General features: G+C 43.7%; 1 protein-coding gene across 15 annotated transcripts in view; it reads left to right on the top strand.

Moving 5' to 3' along the window:
* The window catches only part of HEMK1 (HemK methyltransferase family member 1), a 114,674-nt gene that overhangs the window by 40,674 nt on the left and 57,906 nt on the right, over positions 1-16,094 (top strand). The window contains exon 13 of one of the 15 annotated variants that reach the window (XM_064518642.1): positions 5,263-5,751. The exons of the other annotated variants lie outside the window; for them this stretch is intronic. The gene's annotated coding sequence lies outside the window, so the exon portion shown is untranslated. Of the gene's footprint in view, positions 1-5,262; positions 5,752-16,094 lie in introns of those variants that run through there. 15 annotated transcript variants of the gene reach the window in all.

Below are 16,094 nucleotides of genomic sequence, written 5' to 3'. Positions count from 1 at the left end.
GACACTCTGTTCTGTAGTAAGTAGCAATTCATCTTAATGATCTAAAAAATAATAAAATATTTCATTTCTCATGTCATATTAGGGCAAACTAATAATGATACATATAGGATAAAAACCTTTAAAAGAGATGCGGTGTTGAAGTTCTGAAATAGATTCAGAACTGCCGGAAACAAGGTGTTAAAAATAGCTTTGTCAGGAACTTTTATGAAAATCAATGCTTTTTCCAAAACAAAAAAACCTGCTGTTAAAGGAAGCTGCTCTTTTAAGAATGTTTAAGAATGTCTTCCATTAAGATGTTTTCATGGTGCTTTTCTACCAGCTGTCATCCTGCCCCAGCAAAGGCACTGTTTGTCACGTTGCTTTCTGCTTTACATGGGACTTGGACCTTCCTCACTACGACTTAACCCAAGTCTCCACAGCGAAAGACAAGAACATCCTCATTGTGTGAGCTGCCCCTCTCCGACTCCTGTCCTCCCCTCGTACTGCTTGTAGCACGTCATGTCAGATGTGAAATAATTCTCCTTATCCTGCGGCAGGAGTATGCTGTTCAAACACCTGCAGTCTTCCTTGCACGGGGAGAGGACAGGGTGCTCTCGCTGTTGGGCCGGTGCCATCCCCCTGCTCCCTCCGCGATGTGGAAATGGCACACAGTCCTGCCTGGTCCTCTTTTCCAAGATGCCGCCTGGACAAGCAACACCAATGTGTTCCAGAGCATCCGGGGGCAGAGCAGAGGAGATGCCCCGTGTGCCCGGGAGGCTGCAGAATTAACAGAGCCAAAGTTTCCTTTCCCGTCATGCCTTGCCTTGTGATTTGACACTTAGCAGCCAGGCCGTTGCTGCTGTTGTAGAGGAAAGTGTTTGTGGTTAGCTTTCAGCAGTCATCGCTGCAAGACACTGCTGGGAGGCTACAGTTTGGGGGACCAAATTCCTGTGTGGCTTAAATCACAGGTGAAGGCTTTATCAGTCTTAAATTAAATCCCCATGGCTATTACTCCATGTAGTTAAGAGAAAGTGAACTGATTCTGTAGGAACAGTTTGCTTGTTTGGTTTAAGTGAACGTGTTCGGTTTGCAAATAGCATACAAAGTAGAAGAGCAGATCTGGGGTGTGACATGGCAAAAGACCACAGTGGCAGTGGAGTTATGGGTAAGGTTTTTTTCGTGGAGTCCATGCACAATCCAGGCATCGGTAATCTTAAAATGTAAAGTGTCCCAACAGAGGAGCATCAGACAGCAGTGTGCTGCCTAGACTGGCCTGCTGATAGCAAAGCATAGCTGCCATGTTCATCCCACTACACTGATTTCAAAACTTTATTTTCCTTTTTCTTACTGACATCAATGAAAAAACTCTTAGTTAAGAATGACTACTGAGCTCCGCAGGAGTCAGAACTAAAGGTGCCAGCAGCTTTGTTGTAAATGCAGAGACAAAGCCGTGACAAGAGCAGAAGAGAAAGGGAGAAAAGGTGAGTGGCAGTTTTTGAGTTAGCATAGAGCAATCGGATTGCGTGAGCTGATTTATGCCATGAAGCCTTAAAGCCATTATCACTGCAAGAAGGATCCAGGAGCAGTGCATGAGTGAAGATAGGATACGAGGGCAGTTGCTGGGACCATGCCACTGAAATAGCACTGGGGGAGGTCTCATGGGTGTGCTTATCTGAATTTTATTTCCACAAGTCAACAGATGTCCCCACTTGCTCCAGTTCACAGAGGTAGGTTGAGGTTTGGAAAACAGAAGAGTTCATTATTCCCTAGGCTAAGATCTGGCTTTAACTGCGTTCAAACTGAGTCTTTACGAAGATATAAAAATATCTTTGCTCTTTCTTAAACTGTATTTTGTATGCTATTTCTTCCCCTTATCTGGATTTATCTTGAAAGTGAATGTTTCAAAGTTCAGGCAAAAGTTTAATCTGGGAGACAGTATAGCTAACTGTACAGCACTAGAGCCTGTGATATCTTCAGGGAAACCCAAATGTAATGAAGTCAACAGGAGTTTTGCCTGTGAGCAGGGAGTTTGTGATCAGTTAGCCAGGGAGTCTGGGGAGAACTGGTTCGTGTTAAGAAAGGGACAGTCCCCTGGTTCGTGGCATCAGGGAAAGCTTGGTGGATTTATCTGGCCGTTCTGAAGGGGTTCGTGGGTTGTGTTTTAAAGCTTATGGAGTCTACTGAAAGGCTATGTACTTTTGAGTAGGTCAGAGGTCTTAGATTTGAGGGCCTGACAGAGGCTCTGTCCTTCTGTCACCATGTGCTGAGCCATAGAAGGCACAGGGTTGAAAGCCAAAGTCACTGATCAGGAAAGCCCACCACCAAGGGAAGGAGGCTGGGGCAGAATGGGATCTGGGGAGCTTCTGTGGGAGTTTGGGAGCTGTATCATTTTAAAGCCAGGAAGCAAGAGAGTGCTGCTGGCGCCTGCAGTCTTTGTGGAGGAGCCCTAAGGAAGTGCCGAGGGAGCAGGAGTGACTGCTGACTCCAGCTCCGAGCCTTGTGCACTCTCGGTGAGCAAGGACACAGGTTTTGCGCGAGGTGTTGGCAGGTAGGAGTTGAGGAGGGAAAGAGCTGAGGGCTAAGGAGGTTGCTGGAGGTGGCAGAAGAACTTTGACAGCAGTATGAACATGCAGTGGAGAAGTGTCAGGGCCAATGGGGTTGTAGGACAGTTCCAAGGAGATAATCCTGATGCAAATAGGGAAGTTGAAAACCAAGCTACAGGACTTTGCTAGGAACACTGTGTACGGCTCGATCAGAAAAAGGCCCTCTTGCAGGAGCAGGTGCAGAACAGGGCTAGGAGGATGAGTAAGGACTGGAAAGCTTGGCATATGGGCGAGGACTAAAAGAGATTGGTTTGTTTTGCTTAGCAAAACAAAGCCTGGGAGAGGAATGTGATGTCTCTCTGTAAACACTTCATTGCAGAGTAAATACCAGAGGGGAAGAAAAGTTCTTTATTATAAAGATCAATGCTGGCACAAGGACAAATTGGTACAAATTTGCTATTAATAAACTTAGCCTGGAAATTAGATTTTCAACCAGTAGAGAAGTGAGATTCTGGAGCAGCTTCTCAAAGGGAGAAATGGAAACCAAAGGAGCTTGATGAGCCTGCAGTAGCAAAGGGAGGGTAAATTCAGTCTCTCATGGTCTCATGTTTTATGCCTGCTAATGGTATAGACAGCCCAGCCCAATAGTCTAGGCAGAAGTGCAAGTTGCAGGGGTCAAAATCAGCAGTCAGCAGCCATAGCTGAGAATCAGTGGCCAAGTTACAAGCTGACTGCAGGAGACAGAGGAGGAGTTTCAGGATAGCTGCACTGAGCAGATATCCAGCTTTGGCCATGTCCTAGTGTTTAAGGACAGAGATGTCACCAAACTGATTAAGGTGCCCTACTTTCTTGTTCATGAAAGATGATATATTTAATGACATATTTTGAGAATACTTCCAATTTTGCTGGAAACTTTGCAAAAGAGCCTGTTGGCATGAAATTGTAGAAAGAAGGTTAGCAAAGTTGGCAGAGCTGCCTTTGTCAGAGGAGACGCTTAGGACCCTTTTTCAAACTGGCTTGTTGGTTTTTCCTTGAAAGTGCTGTGTGGGGAGATTCTTGGATTAAGAGAAAGTGAAGTCATTGGTTGAAAGTGTTTTGAACCTTGCTTCATTATACCAGGTCAGAGCTCAGGAATGCTCACCTATAGGACAGGCTGAACTGTTCAGGCTAGAAAGTGGGAGGAAAGTGCAAACAAATGAGCCAAAAACCACTCAGCTAAAACAAAAACTTCAGCTCTTAATGGTGGTACACAGAAAGGTGTTCCTGGGAATGGCAGTTGTTTAGAGTTGGGATAAAGAATGCAAGAAGAAAGCAATAAATGATGTATCTGGAGAAAAACAGGAATGAAACAAGGACAGTAGAGTGTATAGAGCAAGTATTTTTCAGCTCCTGGTGACACTTGAGCATGCAGGGCAAAGAGACAATTTATTCCCCATTCCTTCTGGCTGCAGATCTGGAGAGCATCAGAAGTGCATGAGAGAGAGCTGGAGGGCACTATTGCCCATCTGAAAAAGAAACCCTACTTCTCTGAAATTTTGCCAGAATATCCATGATGTAGGTCTGCTTAGTTTGCATTTCTGTGGATCATTTTTTCTCTTACTAATAGACTTTACTTATTTGTTTCCCAACCTGATTCTGGCTTGGCAGTAAAACCAAGCAGAGTGTTGGAAAGTTGCCATTACTGGATGGAGTCAATGCATTGGAAATATAAAGTGAATATAAAAAATGCAGTTCCCCAGAGGAGGCTCTTTCTGATGATGTGAGAAGTCATAGGTCTTGCTGAAATTTCCAGTCTCTCCTCCTTCCAGCTTATTAAAACATAGTCCTTGCATTTTTAAATGGTATTGGGACCAGCAGGGGATTTTGGTAGGATGGAGAAGGGAAGTCAGGAGAGACTGACACCAGTGTAGTCTAACAGTTGCCAAGGATGAACAAACCTGGCCGTCCTGCACGTTCCAGCTTGACACCTATTGTCCTTATGCAGAATCTTGAGCTCTTTAGCTTCTTTTCAGGGTCTTTGGACGACTTCACCTTCTTATGCTGAATCATGCTGTCTTCTGCACATGCTTATTTGGAACGCTGTTTTTATGTTCTTCTTTTGGTGTGTGGAAATGGTGTGATTAAAGCCAGGCCTCAGGGGTGCGTGACCTGCAGTTGCTATTGACTTTGGGGAATGTTCCTCCCCATTTGACCTGGCAGGTTGAGAGAGACAGGAGTAAATCCTGGTCGTATCTGCTATAAACAAAGACAAAAGTCGCTCAAAAATATATTCTAATGTAGCCTGTCTGGAAATTAGAGCAATTACCCTTACCTTTCCCAGCAGCATCTTCCAGCATTAGAAAAAAAGCCTTTGATGGTCAGAAAAAGTTATGAAAAGATTGTTACAATAAGCAAGACTGTTTCATCAGCTGAAGATTATCAACTGTAAATGATCTGAATTTGTTAATGGAATGATTTCACACTACTACCTCACTCTTCTGCATATTTGCAGTGTTAAATATTCCAGATACCGTTGTGATAAGTCTGTGTGAGTTTGTCTGTTTTCCAGAAGCTAAAAGCTGTGTTTGGATTCTGCTAGACCTAGGTCTGCAGTCTGCAGGAAACAGAAATTTCCTTTCCCTTTTCTTTCTGTGCAGTGTCTGGAAAATGGAGTAAGAGACTTTTCCTTAAAGCCAAAAATTTTGTCTCAACTTGGCCAAAGAGTGCCTGTCCAGGTGTAACAAGAACATTTTTGTTCCAGGCCGTCTTCGGATTTTTGCCTGATTGCTGAAGAGGCATTTGGAAGAAGCCTGCCTACATGCTTAATAGCTCACAGTCTTCTCTCTTGGTGAACAGAAGAAATGGATCCAACAAATGCTGCTCACTAAGAAGATGAAAGCCTTAAGAAACCATAACTAAGATGAATCTCTCTCTTCTGAGAACTTCCATAAATTCTCTTGCAGTTTCTCTGTCAGTTTAGCATAGGAGATGGTCTGCAGAGGAGATGGTCAAAACAAAATGCTCTATTTCTTTGCATTCGTTTTTCTTCCTTTCTTTGTCCCTCCATTCTGTCTTCTTTCCCTCACAACTTAAGCAAAAGCAAATAAGGTGCTTGATAAGATGTTATACTGTTTAAAGTCATTTCCTTTCTAACTGCATTAGTTAATGTAACAAAATTCTGTGCAATGAGGAGCTATTCTTTTTCATGTATGTTCCAGCAAAACAGCAATAGCAAAGACAATGGACTCGATTCTGATTTGCTTTCCCTTTTTGCTGCCGCTTACTTCAAATGAGGAAGGTGGGTATTTGGATCAATTTGGGTGGATGTAAATAGCGAGTGAAAGGATACTGAAAAATGAAGTAGTTGTAAATTTGTGGATTTTGCCCCAGTTTGCTCACTTTTGTAATGTATTTAAGCTTAGAACAGTGGGTCCTCAAGAGTCAGTGTATTTCTGTAAATCGTTTTCAGAATCTCTCAGATGTGGATTTTCCAAAATGGCACTGCCCTCAAATAATGCCCACTTTGGAAAATGCTTGCTGGGTCTTTTACCCTGTGTTGTAGCTGCATCTTCTGCCTGCTGCTTGTGTGAGCTGGCTGCAGAATCATCTTTAGCCTGAGTTACACAACCATAAAGGTTGCTCTGGTACTTTGGGAGCCTGTAAAACCAAACAGTGTGTGCCAAACACCACCCCCAATTGGGTAGCCTGTGTCCATGAAGCAACCCAGGCAGACTTCTCCAATAAAAAAACAAAGCTGAATAGTATTTACTAGTTAGCGAAGATGGCTGGGCTGAAAGAAGCTTGGAGGCTTTTTTGTCTCATCAGGGGTGGTTTCTCACCCACAAGTGCAGTCCTGCTTGTCCTGACAGAGTGGCACGCTCAGCACCTCCCTCAAGCTGATCTTCAGCCTTTCCACCTAACTGTGCCATTGGTGAGCGTCACTGCATAGAGGATCCTATGAAACCTGTTCAGCTCCTGCTGCATTAGCTTCAGTCTGGCAGTAGGTCATGAGGGGTGGAGTATGTGAATCCGAAAGAGCATGCGCATAAACTCAGGTTGAAGAAACTGGTTGAATTTGGAGTCTTTTGCACAAGATGCATTGAAAAGCCCAGGACAGAATTGTCCTGGAATCTGAATGCCCCTATCCATAACGTCACGATTTTCCAGGAAAAGGGTAAACTCCCTGCACTACATAATGAAAGGCTGGATTCCTGTCTTTATCCTAGGAGTTACATTCCCCACTTGCAGCTCACTTAGGACATCAGAACAACTCCTGATATAAAAGACGTCCAGTCTCCTGTCCTATCCTATCCTCCTAGCAGCCCTCCTGTCTCCACAGTTAGCTCAGCAGCTGGGGTCTTCCTTCGTGCCAGTGCAGCATGTTCGCTTGTGCTGAGATGGTTTCCTGCTGCCATGGAGGGAAAGGTTAAGGACTAAAAGGAGTCCTGCCATCAACCATAAGGCATGAGGAGCCCAGTGCCACTCCTGCCTTGCAAATTTCTGACGTCTGATTGCCTGGAGCTTGCGGCCTTCCCTGAAAGACAAGCCATCTATGAGGGATTTATAAATACCCTTCCACTTGCTGGCGGAGGGGGAGTGCAAGCCCTGTGGCTTGGTTCATATTCAAGTGACATGAGCCTATTCTTGAACTATGTCAATCATAACTAATGCCACAGCATCATGTGTTGCACCGCTCTGACTAGAAATATCTGAGGAGACAAATCTTGGTCATTTGGGTTGTGGAGGGCCACATTCAGAGGTGTTGAGTCAGTGCTTGCAGTCTCATTTGTGAGGATGCAACAGATTGAAAGGAGGATGGAATTAGAGGCCAGATTAATAAAATGAGCAAGGTAGGCAGCAGGCAGTGGAGATTATCCTTGCCTTTCCCTTTTCATGGCTAGGTACAGTCTTCTAGAGTCTTGTCTGTAATACAGGGCCCAGTATCTGATTGCCAGGTGAGGGCTCCAGCTAGATAGCACGTTATACATCTGTCCAGAGTTGTTCAGAGACTGGCTGTTGCTCAGGCATTTTCCCTAGCTTGCCTCACTGTTCCCTGCAGCCTCCTGTTCTTCACAGCCCAGTACTTCTCCTTCCTCCTTGAGGCCCAACTGGAGTGTTGCTGCAGTCACATTTGCAGCCTATAAGAAGCTCTTTCAAGGAATGTCTTAGAAAGGACATCATCTAGTAAAAGTTAAGTCTAACTGCAAATATCATCACGCTGATATTTGTCTAAAGTGCTTTTCTTATAGCCTGTTACCGTGAAGGTGTAGTGCTTCTCATTTTAACCACTTTTCCTAAGTGCTTATACCTTGGTCACGCTTGAGCTGTTCAAATTGACAGCTGTTTGGAATATCTGAACTACAACCATGCAGACTGACTTGTTACACACCCTGGGTCTACAACACCACCCGTATTTTTCCACCTTAAAGCCTAATGCTGCTAATGGGAGGGGTAGTGTGACTCAGTCTAAGTGACTCATGAGCTGCCTGTTGCCTGGCCAGCTGTGATGGGATCTCTGCAAAGAGGGTTTGGAGGATCTCTTGCTTTGATCACACTGGCTCCTGTGGGCACTTGCATCCAAAATCCTGTCTCTGCTGGCAAACATCTTTTTTGAAGGTTTGGAGTGTGCTGCTGACTTCCTGCCCATGGGCTTTTCAGCCTCTTTAAGAGGGTCTCCAAAAGCTGTGTTTATGGTGTAACGTACTGTGGTGTAGGTTTGGAAGCATCAAACAGCTTGGGATTTTTTTCCTTCTCTTTGAAATGACAACCACAAAAACAATGACCAAGTTGTTTGAAAAGATTTCATTCCTTGAGTCTGCGTAGCTGTCTGCTGGGTTCTGCAGCTCTTCTGTGCTGAGCCTGATCCACGCTGGCAGCTGAATGAGCTCCGTGGAGTATTTAAGTGACTGGGTCAGTAACTGGGGGAGGGAGAGACAGTTATCATGGGGCCTGTGACAAATGGCCCTTTCACTTGGCCTGCGAGGGCTGCCAAATGTTGCGCTTGCCCTTTGTGCTGGCATCATTCAGGGTCCAGGCATGTGCTGGAGTTTTAAGTCAGGGGCTTGTCGTCTTCTGAGAGCCTAGAGGACAGCTCAGGCATGGGTCTTGTTTGCACTAATGCTTCCCTACATCTCTCTGCCAGAATAAAGGTGTCTCGAAGTGGGCAGGAGTTAATTTGTCACCTATTTCACTGCCAGAGCAGCAGAAAGGTGCTGTGACATAAGGGCAAACCAAACTGATGGGTGCTGATCAGCGTGATGGTAATGAGGAGGCTGCGACACTGTGCTGACAAAATAGGGATGTATTAACTTTGCGTTGCTTTAATCAAAATTCTAGCATAGTTTGTTCTTATGAAGTATAAGCAGGCAACCAAGGAGTGAAGAATTGTGCTAAATATTCATTTTCACTGTTGTAGTTAACTGTAGACCTCTTTAAAATGTGATTATATTCCCTTTCCTAGTGTTTCACCTTCTTTTTAACTAAGAATATGTGAAATCACTGGCTTCCCAAGATAACTGTATCAGCACAAGGTCATTTTTGTTTTGTCGCTGTTTCATGAGTTTTAAAAGAAAACAAATTCAGCCTCTTTCTTGTGTGTCTGAAAGATGAGATTTAAATATAGTCCTCGCTGGATTAACTTCTTTTGTCAAAAGGAGAATCAGGCCAACGCTGATAGCCTTTGAAAACTAGCATCCTTATTTTTCTTATATGCAAAAAAGAAAAGGTTTTGTGTAGATTTGAAGGCATAAGAAATGGAAAAATAACAGTCCTTAAAAATACTGGGTGAGAAAATTATTCTTCACTGAGGAATTGAAAGCTTTCGATTTGCTTAAAAAGGCCATTCTTTAGAATAAAGATCTATGGTTTGGGGGTTTTTTCAGTTTTTTTTTTTTTTTGTTTTTTACTTGAGTTGATTCCTCATTACTACTAATTTGTGGCTCAAACAGTGCATTATGCATCACAACTGCAACACGGTTGTTGTAGCTTGGATCACTCAGAGCTCTGCTAATCAGTATGGAATATCTGTGCTGCACAGCCTGGTTCAGACTTGCAGCAGACATTAACGTTCATAGATAACTGAGATGAGATCTTTATTCTTTGTGATCTAATAAGAGATACAGAAAAGGAGAGAGATTGTGTAATATACTAATATGCTCAAGTACAGCTTTTTAAATAACAAGAATTGCACAAGGTACACAGCGATCCAGTTTACAGTGGAGCATGAAAACAAATGCTTAGCAGGATGTATGGCAAAGTTACCAAATTCACTCTTGTAGCAGTGGAGTGACAAATTAAACAATGATTTCTTTTCTTTGAACAGTGTCACTGGGTTTTAACAAGCAAGCCTGTTTTGCTTAGAAGGGTAATCCCAGGCTTCAAATAATATCGCAGACATCTGTGACAAAAGGAGGAACCTCTGAGCTTCTTACTTCCCGTCGTCTTGGTTCAAAATAAATACTATGGCCCCCTAAACCTGGGCAGGCTTGTTCCTGTGGTCTGTAAGTGAGCAGTGCAGTCACTTAGTGTCGAAATTTATATAGTCCTTACTTGGCTTGGTGGTGTTTTCTTCCTGATGCTTAAAGGATGCTCTGAGGTGTAAAATAAGGAGGATGTTGCATCACATTTCTTCCCAGGAAAGCATCTCTTTGTGCTGTGGACTCTGCTGTATACTCAGGTTAGTCTTCATGCCTGGAAGCACACCAGCAAAACTTCCCCAGTGAGAGATCCTGCTGGGGCCTGAACCCCTCCTGCCTTTCTTGTTTTCTTGTGGACGAGCACCTGCTCTCAGCATTGCTGTCTCCTCTGAGGCATCGTGAGACGGGCAGTCTGCAGGACTGGCTTGGCATCATGGTGGTACGTTGGAGCTTTGAGCGTTAGAGCCATGTCTGCAGGGTGTGGGCTGAACAGGACAACAAGGAAAGGCTAAGCACCCGAGCTGGTTCTCTTAAAAATGGGAAGACTTCTCATATCTTTTTTAGACATTGATCAGCCTTCATAATAGCAGACAGCGGAGATGCTCTGCTGTCTCAGGAAGCTGTGTCATGTACGAAAGTCCTTGTGGTGGCCATAAATACACAGCATTTAGTGACGCTGCAGTACTAAAGAGGCTATCTGTACCTGCCAGTGAACAGCATGGCTGTTCCTGTAAGCAGGCGATCACAGCTTCTGAGCAGGAGTCGGTTCTTCTGCTCGTGAAGTTGCCAAGTACAGTTTGTCCTCTTAGGATTTGGTCAGGCCCAGCAGAGCCTGAATTCAGGGTAATGGAAAGGGAAAGCTGGGAGGTCTGGTTCCAAAACTAGCATGACTCCTTCTGCGCAGCACATCAGCAGCTTCTCACCTTTGGGGTGGCAACAGTTCTTGGCTCCTATTGAGTTCCTGCAAATTCAGGAGCTGCCGCCTTACCCAAGAGCGAGTGTTTCATTTTTTCCTCTTTGAGGAAGAACAAAGAAGAGAACGTCCTGGCTTTCAGGATGGGGCAGTGGCCCTTGTCCATCTTATGCAGCAAATTGCAATACAGGTCCCTAGTCGGGGGGTTTATGAGCTCTACAAAATGCAGAAGCAGGCCATGAACAAGAAGCTGTTGAAAACAGGCTCGGCTGCCAGGGGAAAAGAGCAGGAAAGGGGTTAAAAATACTTTTTTTAGCTGACAGGGCAAGTAGATCAAGCCCTTTGCCTCTAATCCTTCAAGGGACAGCAGAAAAAGTTTGGTGGAGACATAGAATAAGCCTAGGAAGCTGAGAAATGCTGGATCGTTCAGCAGAGGAATCTGGGCACTTAGAAATGAGTGTGTGTGAGGGAGATCCAGGTGGGATGCATCTTTCTCTCACTGTTGACTCTTGAAGAAGCTCCTGTTCTGAGAATTTCAGTTAGGTGTCTGCGTTTGGCTGTAGCGAATATGGGCAGCAAAGGTTGCACGGGAATTGCTGTTCTGCTTATTGGTCTTGTGCCAAATTAGTATATAAAAAAAAAAAACTCCAGCTGGGTTGGTTAGTGAATTAGTCTTCCCTGAAGGAAGACATTTCCAAAGAGAGTGATTAGCTACCTTTTGCTTTCTTTAAACCGGTTTCAATGATGTAAATGAAGCCAAAGTTGTGCACAGGCCTGGGCAGAGTCCTCTGTCAGCTGTGAATTTCACTCAAGGTAGATCACTTCCGTGCCCCGAGACCACAGTGTGATCTGCGTAGTGTGCTGCACCCCGGGGTGACAGCGTACGGCCTGCAGTGCTGGGAGTGGAAAAAATGACTCTAGTCCCTCTTTTATGCCTCTTCTGTTCCGATGGCCCCAACAGGCGCCGCGGACCTTGAGGTGCTAACCTAATAAAACACGATGCTAAGGCTGAGCTGTGGCCAGTGGAATTGCCAGGACCGTTGCTGACGTGATGTGTGGTGGGTGTGCAGCTCCTACCCCACAGCCTGCCCTCTGAGTGAGGGCTTGTGGAAGGGGGCTCCTGGGAGAACCCTAAAAATAAGGGGATGCCATGTAGGGGAAGAGGTGGGGTTGCCCAAGGATCTCCAGTTCCCTTATGCTGGTGCGCCGGAGGAGTCAACTTTGACTTTTGTCTCCTGCTTTCTTCTTTGTCTGTGTTTATAATGACTTTAGTAAACATGTTTCCCTCAGAGTGTTTTCCTGTAAATATGACAACGAAGTAGAGAAATATGGATAAAATGCAGCCGTTCCTTCCGTAGCTCTGTCTCTGTGCAAAAGAGAGCTCAAGACAAGAACCAAGCATGACAAACCTCACAAATACTGGTGCCACAGTACAATTTCAGCTGAACAGCAGTTGTTGGTTAATTGAATTGGCTGAGGGACAAGGGATTAGCTACAAGTGGTAAAAACCCAATCTGACCAAAAGCTAATTGTGTTCCAAAAAATTTTAAGAGTTAATTTGTATAATTTGTATGTTAATTGTATTTGTAATATATGTGATTGGCTGGGATTTTTTTTGGCTGAAAAAAATCTAAAATCAACTTATGTGTGTGAGTGTAAAGGTGTGTGTGTACAGGTGTGAAATGAAAATGTAAAGCTGATTTGAGGATGGAGTTTATATATTTAAGCTGTAATTGTCAGGCAGTCCTAGGTAGCTGATAAACAGTGGTGTAAATCTCATAAGCAAAAGTTAAGAAACTGTAGCTCTCAAGACTGCAGAGCTGCACCTGAGCAGGACACATCTGTGTGCAACCAGCTGAGGAAATGGGGTTTTTTAGCTTTAGCCTAGCTTTTCAGGATTGGTTAGTGAGTGCTCCTTAAAGAATCTTTTTCTTCTTGGAAGTTATACGTTTCAAGTTAAAATACTTATTTCAGTTAATATTAAGTCATTTTAAATGAATGAAGGACTGCAGCTGTCTTTGCTGAAAGCTAAAAGTGCAGCTAGAGCAGAAGGAAACAAGCACATTTCCTAGCTAAAGGCTATGTACTGGAGGCTCAATAAGCTCCCACTAAACCCACCTTTTCTCATAAAGGGTGTTTTCTTCCCTGACTTCACCTTCCTGAAAGCGTGGGTAAGTAGGAGACTATGCAGCACATCTCAAAGTTCATCAGATTTTGTTACTCAGAGAAAGAGACTGGCTCCAAAAAGAAGGGCAAAAGCTCTCCAGTTTCCTCAAAGAGGTTTTCCATTATGACAGTATAAATTACACCACCTCTTCATTGACTACTTGCATACAGCAAAACGTGAATTCCCTCTGTACAGAAAGGAACATAACAGAGCATCACAGCTTGTTTAGTCAAGCTTTGAAAACCCTACACAGACGATTTTATGGCTTCTTTCCATGGAGCTGAAGTTAGTTGCCTTTCTCCTGGATGAAGGGTTTGGGAGCTGATCTAGGAAAAGTTATCCATAAGGACTCTTTTTAACTCTGGATGACAGCACAGAATCCCCTGATTTCCATCAGCAGTGTTTCATTGCTGGGAACCTCTGTGGCCTATAACTAAGTCCTCATGGGTGAGGGGAAAGGGAGGATGCTTTGCAGCTCCACATTGGGTCTGAGCAAGGATGAAACCAGCCCTTCAAGTCTTATGGAGTAGACTGCACTGCAAATCAGGCCAAAATTGTTCACATTCATATCACAGGCAACATGTCAGCCAGGTAACCTGACCCAAGGAGTGGTAGCTTGCTAAAACCAAGCTGTTTCCAGAGCCTTAGAGGTGAGGGTTATTGGGTTTTGTTAAGCATTTAGGACAGACTTGCTTGTTTTGTCTCAGACAAGAGAGATTAAGTGAGAACCAAATGACATGACTGTTTCTCATGGTGTTTCTGTTGTGTAGGTGAATGTTTCCGGTAGCTAGGATTAACTCTGAGTGATTAACTCTGAGTAACTATTGCTTGGGTTCATATGTAGCTAGAAGAGCATATAGCTTTCTTCAAGGATGCTGGTACTGTCCCAATTACCAGCCCCAACCCACCTTTTTGCAAAGTATTGTATATGGGGCCATATACCGAAATCAGTCTGAAACTGAATCCAGCGCAACATAAGAGCTGGTTATTAAGCAGTGCGTCATGGAGAGAACGTGTGGCAGCAGTTTCTCAGAACTCATATGGGCTTAAGTGGTATCATAGAGGAATTCAGCCTGCGATTGTAACCTGTGCCAGGCGTTTCCAGACTTGTGTTGCTCTAATGCACGGGCAGTGGCAGTAGCAACTGTGGGTATAAGAAGCAGCCATCATTATCAGTACTGGAGGCAAGGGCATGTTACGAGGTAGAGGCCACTAGAAATGTGCTGTTTCATGGCACATGAGAAGATGTGCCTCTAGTTTCTTCTTTGCGCCCTCTGGTCATGTCCTTTCCTAATCCTTACGCTAGACCTACCTATCACATCCATCCCCAGCAGGATGTCCTGCCCCAAGTCAAGCCCCCTCATTGCTCCGTTTCATTTACCAAACACCATCTCCATCAACTTTAACTGTGTTCATGGAGTTGTTTGCACTCTGACTTGGGTGGTTTCTCCTTCAGTGACTCCAGTGCCACAACTTAGGAACTGCTGACACGTGTTCATAAACAAATTGAGATCTCTTCACTTTGGGAAAGTGTTTCTTTCCTGCACCAGACAGATCCAGCTCAGAGAAGTTTCTAAAGAAGCCTTTGAGATGACTCTGGAGAAGAGCATTGTGGGTTTTACGCAGACCCCTTAAGGTGAGTTTGATTTAGGGAGGCTATTCCATTGCTGAGAGACACTAACTACTGAGTGCCAAAAAATTGTCCCTTATAAACTGCATTCAGTTAGCAAATGAATTGATGAAGTTTCAAAACACTCCAGATTTACATGATATGTCATTTGTATATAGAAAAGACAGTGGTGTGTGAAAAATCTTCAAAACGAATCAAGGCCCATAGCCCTTTTCTAATTTTCTGGGGCCATTTTGTTAACAGCTTGAGTAGAACTACACAGATGAGCTGACTCCAGCACAGAATTGAAATAAAAATAGTGGAAAGGCTCTAACACAAAGGTGATAATGGCTTTTTCAGCTTGCACATGTTCAGCCAAGTTAAAGAACATTATAGGGAAGGCAACTTTAGAGAACACAGTGAAGCAGTTACTTTTGGAAAAGCATGAAAGAATTATGGAAAATAGAGCAGGAAAGGATATCCAGAATCCCGCAGTCCATCTCTCGTGTCCCAGGGCAGGACCATTTCTTTACATATCATAATCCCTGTCTGGCCTATTAACAGCCTGCAGTGCACAGAAGACAAGGCTCCAGGACAATGTTAGAGTGAAGAACCATGCATTGCAAAGAAGGCTCCTCCAGAAAAACACCTGCAGTTTCAAAATACCATGGGGTGAATGTCTCACATGTTTTGTGATAAAGTAAATCTCATTTAATCGTGATAGAACTACTGATGGAATACTATGCTTGTTAGAGCTTTAAAGATAGGATAACAGAACATTCTTCCACTTTTTTTTTCTCCTTTTATTTTAAGGTTGACTTTGAAAATGAAGTCAACTAAGCCAAAGAAAAGTAGTGCTCAAATGAAATAAGAGGCTAAGTGGTATCCCAAGAGAAACTGAAAATCTGAATCAGAGCACTGTTAGAAAGTCAACTGATAACGACTGCAGGGCATACATGCTATGGGATATACTCTGCAAGTGAATGAATGCATACAGCTTCCACAGAATGTATCGGGGTGAACTATATGTAGAGAGGACTGGATGCTTTATCTTCTGTTGTACTTAGTACTCTACTTAGTGCAGGGAATTAAAATATTAAAGGAAAGTCTTAACTTTTAGTGTCCTTGGTTTTGATCGTTTAGAGTCAGGCTTTCCATTTATTGCATTAGTAGAAAACTCTTGAAAACCAGACCTCTCAGAATGCTAGCAGATTGGCTCAGTCTAAAACAGTCCTCCATTTGAATAATGGAGAATGGAGCTGAAAAGGTTAGGAAAGAAATGTGATTGTGTAGGAGGTCGGGCTGTGATAATACATTCCTTAGTGACTTTCTGTAACTCAAAGGGATCTATCATTGAAAAGGTTTTAACAGTTAACTTCTATATAATAATACAATATCAAAATATAAATTGCCTGTGAGTGTAGCCTACCATTTGTAAACCACTTAAGGAAGCTACAAGGTCATCAGGGAAGTTATTCTCACTGCTGGT

The sequence above is a fragment of the Dromaius novaehollandiae genome, chromosome 12 (assembly GCF_036370855.1).
Source record: "Dromaius novaehollandiae isolate bDroNov1 chromosome 12, bDroNov1.hap1, whole genome shotgun sequence".
In the NCBI taxonomy this organism is placed as follows: Eukaryota; Metazoa; Chordata; class Aves; order Casuariiformes; family Dromaiidae; genus Dromaius; species Dromaius novaehollandiae.
This window is presented reverse-complemented; position numbering and strand designations above follow the sequence as displayed.